This window comes from Carcharhinus amblyrhynchos, chromosome 11 (genome assembly GCF_965287045.1).
Source record: "Carcharhinus amblyrhynchos chromosome 11, sCarAmb.v2.hapA, whole genome shotgun sequence".
Lineage (NCBI taxonomy): Eukaryota > Metazoa > Chordata > Chondrichthyes > Carcharhiniformes > Carcharhinidae > Carcharhinus > Carcharhinus amblyrhynchos.
The window spans coordinates 67,553,602-67,565,657 of NC_137334.1; the positions used below are offsets into that span (position 1 = coordinate 67,553,602).

Below are 12,056 nucleotides of genomic sequence, written 5' to 3' on the forward strand. Positions count from 1 at the left end.
CATATTCCTCATGCTACCATTGCCACATTGTGCTCAACGCAAGTGCAAGAGAGCATGCCAGGAGCAACCCTAGCCATACCTAAAAGTGAGCGTCAATCCTGGTGAAGCGACAAAACATGACTTGCATGCAAAACAGCACAAGCAGCAAGTAATAGATAGAGCCAAGTGATCCCAGAACCAACAGATCAAATCCAAGCTCTGCAGTCCTGCCACATCCAGCCGTGAATACTGGTAGACAATTAAACAACTCGCTGGAGGTGGTGGTTCCACAAATATCCCCATTTTTAATAATGAAGGGGCTCAACATATTAATGCAAAAAAAAAGGGCTGAAGCATTTGCAACAATCTTCAGCCAGAAATTCCGAGTGACGATCCAAAAATCTGTGTCCTCCAAGGGTCCTCAGCATCTCGATTCATTCCATGTAGAATTTAGAAACGGTTGAAGCAGCGGAAAATTCAAATGCAATAGCCCTGAAGATGTACTCTAGAACTTGCCGTGCAGCTATCCAAACTGTTCCAGTACAGCTACAACACTGACACTTATTCAGCTATTTGGAAAATTGCTCAGGTGTGTCCTGCACACAAGATGTGGAGATGCCAGCACTGAACTGGGGTAAACACAATAGGAAGTCTCTCAACACCAGGTTAAAGTCCAACAGGTTTATTTGGTAGCAAAAGCCACTAGCTTTCGGAGCACTGCCCCTTCATCAGGTGAGCGGGATTTCAGTTCACAAAAACGGCATAAAAAGACACAAGTTCAATTTACAAAATAATGGTTGGAATGCAAATCTTTACAGGTAATCAAGTCGTAAAAAGGTACTGACAACGTGAGTGGAGAGAGGGTTAAGCACAGGTTAAGAGGAGATGCGTATTGTCTCCAGCCAAGACAGTTAGAGAGATTTTGCAAGCCCAGGTAATTCATGGGGATCACGGATAGTGTAACACGAACCCAAGATCCCAATTGAGGCCATCCTCATGTGTGCGGAACTTGGCTATCAGTCTCTGGTCAGCGGCTCTGCGCTGTTGTGTGTTGTGAAGGCCACCTTGGAGAACGCTTACCTGAAGATCAGAGGCTGAATGCCCATGACTGTGTTCCCCAACAGGAAGAGAACAGTTTTGCTTGGTGATTGTCGACCAGTGTTCATTCATCTGTTGTCGTAGTGTCTGCATGGTCTCCCCCACGTACCATGCCTCAGGACATCCCTTCCTGCAGCGTATCAGGTAAACAATATTGGCTGAGTTGCAACAGTATGTACCGTGTACCTGGTGGCTAGTGTTCTCACGTGTGATGATGGCATCCATGTTGACAATCCAGCACATCTTGCAGAGATTGCCGTGGCGGGATTGTGTGGTGTCATGGTCACTGTTCTCCTGACGGCTGGGTAGTTTGCTGTGGACAAATGGTCTGTTTGAGGTTGTGCGGTTGTTCGAAGGCAAGAAGTGGGGATGTGTGGATTGCCTTGGCGAATGTTCTTCTTCAATGACACGTTGAAGGCTCCAGAGAAGATGTTGTAGCTTCTCCGCTCCAGGGAAGTACTGGACGACGAAGGGTACTCTGTCCGCTGTGTCCCATGTTTGTCTTCTGAGGAGGTTGGTGCAGTTTTTCGCTGTAGTGTGTTAGAACTGTCAATGAATTGAGCGTCATATCCTGTTCTTATGAGGGCATCTTTCAGTGTCAGGAGGTGTCTGTTGCGATCCTCCTCATCTGAGTAGATCCTGTGTATATGAAGGGCTTGTCCGTAAGAGATGGTTTCTTTAACGTGTTTAGGGTGGAAGCTGGAGAAGTGAAGCATCGTGTGGTTATCTGTGGGTTTGCAGAACGGTACAGATGAAGTGCTGAGGTGGCTGTCCCTGATGGAGATGCGTGTCCAAGAATGCAACCGATTCTGGAGAGTAGTCCATGGTGAGTCTGATGGTGGGATGAAACTTGATGTCATCATATCATCGCTTCAGTGGTTGTTCAACGAGTCCAAAGGAAGAAAATGTCATCGATATATCTAGTGTATGGCATCAGTTGATGGTCCTGTGTGGTGAAGAGGTCTTGTTCAAACCTGTGCATGAAGATGTTGGTATATTGAGGTCCGAATTTGGTCCCCATGGCTGTTCTGTGTGTCTGGATGAAGAACTGGTTGTTGAAGGTGAAGACATTGTGGTCCAGGATGAAGTGGATGAGTTCTAAAATTGCATCTGGAGATTGGCAGTTGTCTGTTTTGAGCACTGAGGCAATTGTAGCAATGCCATCGTCATGGGGGATGCTAGTGTGGGGTACTGAAATATCCATTGTGACGAACTGCTCCACATGTGCTGAGTTTCTGTAGGAAGTCTGTAGTGTCGCTACAAAAGCTGGGGATTCTTTGTACAATGGGTTTCAGGATGAACTCGATGTAGCCGGAGAATTTCTCACACAGGGTCCCATTACCTGATATGATTGCCTGCACACAAGAAACAGGGCACATCATCTCACCAGTTTGCTCTCCATCATTAGCAAAGTGTTGGAAGGGGTCATCAACACAACTATAAGGCACTTACTGAACAGTAATCTGTTCACAAACGCTCATTTTCGTCACTCAGCTCCTGGCCTCAGTGCAGCCTTGATTCAAACAAACAGACAAAAAAGCTGAAAGAAAGGTGAGGTAAGTGAGTGCCCTCAATATCAAGGCAGCACTTGATGAAGTAGGGTTTAAGGAGCCCAAGAACAACTGGAGTGAATAGGGATCAGAAGGGAAACTCCATTGGTTGGACTCACACCTGGCACAAAGAAATATAGTTGTGGCGACTGGAGGTCAATCATCTCATTTCCAGGACATCACTGCAGGAGTTCCACAGGATTGTGTCCTAGGCTGAACCATTTTCAGCTGCTTCAACAATGACCTTCCTTCCATCAGTGGGAATGTTAGTTGATGATTGGACAATGTTCAGTATTATTCATGACTCTTCAGATACTGAAGCAGTCCATGTCCAAATACCGGAAGACCTGGACAATATCCAGGCTTGTGCTGACAAACGGCAGGTGACATTCATGCCACAAAAATGTCAGGCAAGGCAATAAACAACTCAACAAGAAAGGATGTAACTATTGCTCCTTGACATTCAATGACATTACCATCACTCAACCTTCAAAATGTTAGTGGGAGATTATCACTGATCAGAAACTGAATTGGATTAGCCATATAAATACTGTGGCTACCAGAGCACGTCAAAAATGGAATACTCTCCACTTACCTGGATGAGTGCAGCTCCAACAACATAAAAGAGATTTGGCACCATCTAGGACAAATCAGCCCACTTGGCTCCAAAAGAGAAAACGCTGAGTAATCTTTGCAGTCTGGCAGCAGCTTTGACAAAGGGTCATCTGGACCCGAAACACCAGCTCTTTTCTCTCCTTACAGATGCCACCAGACCTGCTGAGACATTCCAACATTTTCTCTTTTGCTTTCAGATTCCAGCATCTACAGTAATTTGCTTTCAGCCCCTTCTACAAACATTCAATCCATCCATCACTGACAAACGGTGGCAGCCGTTAGAACCACTTACGAGAAAAACTGCAGGAACTCACCAAGGTTCCTTAGGCAGCACCTTCAAAACCCACAACTACTACCATTTAGAAGGGCAAGAGCAACAGATGCCCAGGAGCACCACCACCTGAGGTTTCCTTCCAAATCACTCACCATCCTAACTTGGAAAGATATTGCTGTTCCTTCACTGTCGATGGGTCAAATCCTGGAATTCCCTCCCCAACAGCAGTATGGGTACACCTACACCTCAGGGACTGCAGCAGCTCACCATCAGCATCACAAGGACGACTAAGAATGGCATGAAATAAAGGCCGAGCCAGCAACACCCACATCCCGTAAATGAATTTTTAAAAATGCAATTGACATCAAATCATAACAACGTAATTCTCAAGAATGATCAAATTGGGAACAGTGAATTGTCAGGAGTAACTATTGTTCTTGCACCTCTCAGGTTACAATTCACAAACATAGGAAGAGCGCAATTAACCTATCCCATTAGTGGTGATTACAGCACAGGTACATTTGAATGTGAACAAAGGATCATTTTCTGTTCCAAAGTTCAATGGTCACCATCTTAGTACACTTGTAACTATTTCAAGATATATCAAAAAAAAATACCACATTGCTCAAGTAAGAAAGCCATAAGCTGACAATATAGTAGCACAGAAGGAAGCCATTGAGGCTATGTTTTCATTAGCTCTTTGAAGAAGTTATCCAAGTTTCTACCCAACCCACCCTTTTCACAAAGCAACACAAATTTTCCTCTTTCAACAAATAATCCGATTCCTTTTTAAAGATTTTATTGAATCTGCTTTCACTATCCTTTCAGAACTTCACTTGTGTAAAAAAAAATTCTCCGAATTTCCCTAATGATTCCTTTGTTAATTTCCTGTGTGAATCTATGACTTTAGTTACCTACTTTCCTTCCAGTTGAAATAGTTTATTCTTATGTACTATAGCAAAACTACTCAATTTTAAATGCCTTTATTACATTTCTCTGTGACCTCCTCAGGTCAAAGAGAACAAACTTATTTTAAAGAAGCATAGAACCCTACAGTGCAGAAAGAGGCCTTTTGGCCCATAGAGACTGCACCAAACACAATACCACCCAGGCCCTACCCCCATATCCCTACATACTATACCCATTAATCCCTCTAACCTACGCTTCCCTGGACGCTAAGGGGCAATTTCTTAGCATGGCCAATCAACCTAACCCGCACATCTTTGGACTGTGGGAGGAAACCGGAGTACCCAGAGGAAACCCCACGCAGACATGAGGAAAATGTGCAAACTCCACACAGACAGTGACCCAAGCTGGGAATCGAACCCAGGACCCTGGAGCTGTGAAGCAAGTGCTAACCACTGTTCTACCATGCCGCCCATTTAACTGACATCCTGCATCCCCAGTACCATCTCTAAAGACTCAACATCCTTCCCAAAAATCAAGCTTGGGCCTAAACAGCTTTTTTCCCATAACACTCTGTTTTTTGTAACAGAAGTTCAATGTAAACTGCAGGAGATCATGCCAGGAGCAGCAGGCATATTCAAAAAATGAGGTATCAATCTGGCATAGCTTGAACAGAGAAAATGCTGGAGAAACTCAGCAGATCTGACAGCACCTGTGAAGAAAGAATCTAGCCAACATTGAGTCTGAATGACCCTTACTTATTTGTCAAACAGCAGAAGCAATTTGCAATGGGACAGAGTCAAGCAATTGCATAACGAATGGATTAGACCCTGAGACAGTAAGGAAATTGTGATACATTTCCAAGTCAGGATGGTGAGTGGCTTGGAGGACAACTTCCAGGTAGTAACTTTGATGCAGCACCTGATGCACTTCCTGACCTATCCTACTGTAATCACAGATTTAGCCATCAATTCAAGTCATTTAAATAAGTTGTAAGAAGTTGAGGTCTCGGCTCCAATCCTTGTGGCAATCCAATGGTTACAAATTTGCCAACCCAAAAATAACCCATTTACCCTACTCTCTGCTTCACAATGCCACTTTGTGCACATTACAATAACAAATGGCAGGTAACATTCATGCCACAAAAATGTCGGGCAAGCTGCTTTCTTGTTGAGCAGCTCAACAAGACCTAACCATTGCTCCTTGACATTCAATGGCTTCACCATCACTCACCGTTATCCAGAATGTTAGTGGGAGTAAGCTGTCTCTTAACTAGGTCAACTGTTTTCTGTCAATTCATGACTTAACATATTCTAATGTGGAACAATACAGATAAAGTACAGCAGGTACATGTAAGCTACATTAATATACACTCCCAGGTCAATAACTTTAGTTGCTGTCTCAACAAATTCAACTGGATTTGTCAAGAATGACCCTTTGCAAATCTATGATGCAACTCCTGAATTGGCTCAAATTCCCCTAAGTGCTCACTCTATTGTTTAATGATAGATTCCAATAGTTTTCCCACAGCACACATTAAACCAACAGGTCCATTTATTTCCTAGTTTAACTCACTTGTCTTAAAAATATGGTGCGACATTTCCAATCTAAAAAGGGAGAATTCCTGAATTGAGCACACCTATTATAGCTAAAGCATATTCAATTTCCTCACCTACTTGCTTTAAAACCCAGCACATGGAAGAAGATCCTTGTAATAGGTGAGCTGTTGTACTAATATTTTATTTCTAAACTATTGCCTTGCTTATACTAACATCAGTCATCTGTTCTTGATTAATTTCTTTACATTATCAGGTATACTAATCTTCACAGTAGAGGCAAGAGGTTGATAAAAAGTAATTATTCAACAAGTTGCTGTTTTACTATATTCACCTACAAAATTATTCACCTACAAAATTATCCATATCTATTTTGGAAGGACCCACGTTTCCCTTGACCATCTCTTTCCTCTAAAATAATTGTAAAATCTCGTTCTCCTTTTGTAGCTCACTTCCTTTGCTGATCTTTAAATCTCAGGTGTCTCTTGGATCTACACTATTTTTTGCATGCTCCCTATTTTGGTTCCTCATTATATCTCACCTTTTGTTGACAATGGCAGTTTTATTTGGTAAGCAGGGCTCTTGCCATTCAAGAGGACAAATTGGCGCCGATAAATTCCTTACTTAAAAGCTTCTTACTGAACATTTTTATTTGCTAGTTTTGCTCACTTGTCTTAAAAACAGTGCTACACTTGAAATTTTCCATTTAAAATGGGCCAAATCCTGAATTCAGCACACTTTGGAATATTAAGGAGATATTTCATAACATTCAATAAAGACTCATTCCAGTGAGAAAGGCAGACTCTAGGAGACAAATGCATTATCCATGACTAACCAAATGTATCATCCATGACTAACTAAGTAAAGATAGTATTGAAAGAAAGTGTACAATTCTGTGAACATTTGCAATTGGTTAGAAGATTGGACAGTATTTTTTTAAACTTCAAAACCAGCAGCAGCAGCCATAATATGCAGACCTGGTGGTGGACAAAACTGTATTTTCCACAACCTGAAAAACAACTGTTTCCACTATTTTCTGCTCCTTAAGTCAATTATCTATCCCCATTGCCACTGCCTATTAACCCCATTGGCCTCAATTTTGCCAATAAGTTTACTGTGTATACTATCTAATTCAATGTTTGTTAACAAAATAAACAGTTACAAATATAAGTTTAGACTTTTTAAATTTTTAAGGTTATAAAGCCGATGCTCAGAATGGACTGGGCAAGCCCAAATCCATTCCTTGCTTCAAATCCAATTCAAGGTGCCCACAAGGGAGACAAACAAGATCCAAGTTGACAAGCTAAGGCATCTTGGATGATCAAACATTTGATTTTAGTCAAAAGTTTATCTTGAATGCTACTGACACATCTGAAAAACCGTACACTGTTCCAGCCACATAACCCTCAAATAATGATGATTTTTGACAGGGCGATGATCAAATCCATTCCTGGGTTTTTGGAAGATTCTGCAGCTTTCATGTAAAAGTCAAAGCATTGCAAGCATGTTAATAAAATTAATGTTATTGTGAAAATGTTTATTATGTCCAAGGTAAGGTTATAATTAAGTTCAGGAACAGAGGAAATTGCACAAACTCTGGATATATGGATACTATATCTAAATTTATAAGTACAAATGGGGAGTTGATCAACAACAAAGAGCTGTTCAGTCAGCTTTTTCAGGAGGATGCAAAAGAGTATGTATATGAAATATAAAGGAATACATTTGGGAGAAAGAATAGGTGAAAAATTACGGAGAACATGCACAATACTGAAAATTGAGATTTTATGTTTCAAGTCCATACATTTTGCAAAATGGGACAATAATTTAATCAAAGGTGTTGATCAGCCTATTCGATTCATTCTAGGTGATAAAGAAACAGCTGGAGGCAGTGGATACTGCAAAGACTATGGGCGCTGGAAACACTCCAGCAACAGTACTGGATAATTGCACTCCAAAAGTAGTTGTGCCCCTTCTAAACTGTTCTAGTACAGCTAGTACATTGGCACTTACTACCTGGCAATATGGAAAATTGTCCACAGAAAGGACAAATTCAACCCAGCGAATTATCAATCATTCTATCACTCGATCATCAGCAAACTGACAGAAAGTGCCGTCAACAATGGTACCAAGTGGCACTTAACTCAGCAATAACCGCTCAATTTGGGTTCCACTGGACTCCTGGCCTCATTCCAGCCATGGCCCAAACATGGACAAAAGAACTGAGCTCAAGGTGATGGGAGTGTCTTTGACATCAAGGCAGTGTTTCCAACTGGGAATGGTAGCAAGGAACCTTAACAAAACTGAAGTCAATGGTAATCACAAAGATCATGCTCTGTTAGTTGGAGTCATATCTGGCACAAAGGAAGGTGGTTGCGGTTATTGAAGGTCTAGCATCTCAGTCCCAGTTTATTGCTGTAAGAGTTCCTCAGGGTAGTTTCCTTGGCCCAACCATCTTCAGCTACTTCAGTAACCTCCCCAGAATAAGGTCAGAAGTGTACAGTTTAATATAGTTCGTAACTCCTCAGATCCTGAAGGAGTCTATATCCATATGTTGCAAGGCCTGGACGACAAATATGTTTGATTTTTGTTAATCTTTTTGACCAAGAGAATCCCAAGACCAAACCTTAACAATTAATGGCATTACCATCACTAATATAATCGAATCATCTACTATATGGCCGATTAATTCTACCACCAAGAAACACCAATCTAAAAGCGCACCTTCAAGCCACACACACTATTCAGCTCTCAAGGCAATCTGTAAAATACAACCAGATCCCTAGATGTTATAAACCCATGTATGAAGTACAAGAGGAAAGGGATAATGCAAAATCTATGTAAATCATTATTTAGGTTGACTCTAAGACTGAAAACAGTTTTGGGCAGCTGACAAGAATACCAATGTCACGAAAAATTTCTGAAGGCATTTACGAAAATGACAACTGCAATTTAAAAATCATAGAATTCTTGCAGTACTGAAGGAAGCCGTTTGGTCCATCGAGTCTGCACTGATTCTCTGACAGGGCCTCATACCCAGACCCTATTCCCGTAACCCCACTAACCTACACATCTTGGGACACTAAGCAGCAATTTAGTGTGGCCAATCAAATTACCTGCACATCTTTGGACTGTGGGAGGATTGTGTCTATATATGCCCCGTTTGTCAACACAACTCCTCAGCTTATGCTACCAAATAAACCTGTTGGACTTTAACCTGGTGTTGTGAGACTTCTTATTGTGCGAGGAGACCAGAGCACATGTAGGAAATTCACACAGACAAGAAAACATGCAAATGCCACACTCAGTCACCCAAGGCCAGAACTGCTACCTCATAGCATCTCTGATGCTATGAGGTAGCAGTGCTAACTCTGTGCCACTGCATCATCCCTGAATTTGAGGTCATACTTGAGGCAAGAGAAACTGGAGGTTTAAAAAAAAAATCACACAATCAAAACTATTCAATAATAAGAACTGTGAATTGTCAATTGAAGGTTATAAATTCACTACCATCAGAAAAGGTAGGAGAAGAAAGTTTAGACGTTTTTATTTAAACAATGGAGTTGTTGCCCCATGACAGAACAAAGAAAATAAAATTCATAACTGCCTGTGGCAAACTAATGAAAAAATAGTTAAAAAGGTTTTGGCAAAAAAGGAACCAGAATTGAATTAAGAGGTTACAAACTAATCTTGATAATTCAACATCAATAACACATTTGTGTGATAGAGCGAATGTGGATTAACAAATAAGCATTTAGTGCTAAAAGTTAGTTATCACACCAGTTGAGTAGTTTTGAATGAAGAGTATATTATTGCACAGAAGTTCTCAACTGGGGCTTCCCAGGCCGCCCGGAGTCAGTCACCTCTCAAGGGATCTAACTTAAGAAAATGTAAAATTAGGACTCTCTCTCAAGGCTTTTTAAAAACCCATGCCTCAGTGTCACAATGTTTGAGTCAGCAATAGCCAGTGACTGAGGTTCAGTGCTCACGTAGGCACAAGGCTTGCAGCCTCAACATGTCACCACAGCCTTTACCTGAGCCACAATCTCTTCCTATTCCTCTTACCCAAACAGTGATCTGGTACCCTGCACCTGTTATGATCTCAAAAGGAGACCATTGGCTTTTAAAAAGAAATTCAGGTTCCCAGTTATTAATTGAAAGAATTATACCACAATATTTCACATTTCAGAAACAAAATATTTTACTGTACAAGAATTAAACAAAGCTAGTACTAATTTAACACCATTTTTGTAAACGCTTATTCTGTAAAGCCAAAAATCATAGCAGATCACTTCCAGTTATATTTTTAATTCCACAAAGAGTTCCCCTATTCTTTGTTTTGTCCCAGAAGTGAGATGCACCACTCCTTTCCAGAATTCACCTTAATCCTCTCCAGTGTTCTTGCTACTTTGATCTGAGATTTCTTGGGTGCCCTTACTCTAGCATTCAGTCAGTTCTCCAATTCTCTTTAAGGGTCGCACAATTGTGGTCATCCCAACTCGAGATTCACTGCCTTCTTGCTCAGTGGTCTCCAGCTTTAGACGTAAACTGCTCGTGTCTGTAAGAAAACACGAAAGGAAACAAAAACAAAACTGCCTTCTTGCAATAGAGTCACAGAGTTTTTCAGCATAGAAAGGGGCCTATTGGCCCTTGTCTGCATTCACCATCAAGCACCGATCTATTTTCATCCCATTTTCAATAACCTTGTATGCTGTGGTTCTTCTAACGCTCACCTAAATGTTTCTTAAGTGTTGAGAGAGTTCCTGCCTCCACCACCCTTTCAAGCAGTGAACTCCAAATTCCCCATCATTTTCTGGGTGAAACCCCTCAAAATCTCCTGCCCCTCACCTTAAACTTACATCCCCTCTACTAAGGGGAATGTGTCTTCCTATCTATTCCCCTTTCATATTTGTTTACCTCAATCAGGTCCCCCCTCCCCTCAGCATTCTTTGCTTTTAAGGAAAATACTGTAAGGCTATCCAGCCCCTCTTCATAGCTGTAACACTCCAGCCCAGGCAACGTTCTGGTGAATCTCATCTACAATCTCTCCCCACTGCAAAGTAGCACATGCTGAGTGTTCCAGGTCAAAATTCAAACCCATCATCCACAACTCCCAAATCTGTCCTTTCATCTGAAAAGTATGCAGATACTTCAATAACTGCCACATTCACCAGGTGCATTTCAGTCTCTCACTGATCTGCGAATTACAATAGTAATTAAATAACATATCTAATGAAGATAGAGCAATTCTTCTCAGCCTTACTGTCTTCAGGTCTCCAGTTGCTGTTTTACAGCTCTTGCCCTTCTAACACTGACCTTGTAAGTACACATGAGCCACCCACTCAATAATTACTTTAAGTTTGTTTACCGACTGCTCAAATTCAGGTCTCCTCTTTATCTTACTTATCACTTCAACTCCCAATTTAAAGTATATATTCTGAACAACTGAGTCATAAGATTAGGAATTTTCATATCATTTGGGAAAAACAAAAGTAGGCTTACTTGTCTAGCTGTTCTGTGGATTTTTTATAATGAGTTTTCCAAGTACTGTAAATTGTATTTGCAGTTGTCTCATTTTATCAAATATGGATAGCAACAAAATGGACCCTTCTCCATCAAAAGAAGTCAAATTTTAAAAATATGTGACAACATTTTTTGAAGTAAACTTCCAGAGTAAGCCTGTCTGGAAAATCTTGCCAATATAGCAACTGTGTGTGACAGGAAGCAATCTGCACGATCACTAGGTTAAGTGAGCATCACCAACTGTTTGAAAAACAAGTTTTCAATGGAATAAGCCAATGTCAATTCTATTACCGTGAACTCGCGTGCAAGGAGATTTTCTAGCATAAAAAGGTACAATCATAATTGACTGAAACCATAAAAATTCTAACTTTCTGCTATGCCACCTTTCTCCTCCTCTCCCGCTGCTCAAAGGACAAAAAAATATATAAAATAGCTCTTCCGTTTTGGCAAATGATTTAAGGGACGAAATGAAATTTTAAGTACGTTACAAACAAAAAAAGATATGAATAGTTTTACTAGCAATTATTAAATACAATAAGACCACTGTAAAAGCAT

The 12,056-nt window shown here is 40.9% G+C and overlaps 1 protein-coding gene across 4 annotated transcripts in view; it reads right to left on the bottom strand.

Moving 5' to 3' along the window:
* The window catches only part of zranb3 (zinc finger, RAN-binding domain containing 3), a 109,959-nt gene that overhangs the window by 97,634 nt on the left and 269 nt on the right, over positions 1–12,056 (bottom strand). For 2 of the 4 annotated variants that reach the window (XR_013888170.1, XM_080199335.1), the window contains exon 2: positions 10,360–10,536. The exons of 1 other annotated variant lie outside the window; for it this stretch is intronic. The gene's annotated coding sequence lies outside the window, so the exon portion shown is untranslated. Of the gene's footprint in view, positions 1–10,359; positions 10,537–11,480; positions 11,870–12,056 lie in introns of those variants that run through there. One more of the 4 variants, XM_080199336.1, reaches the window with a different exon arrangement.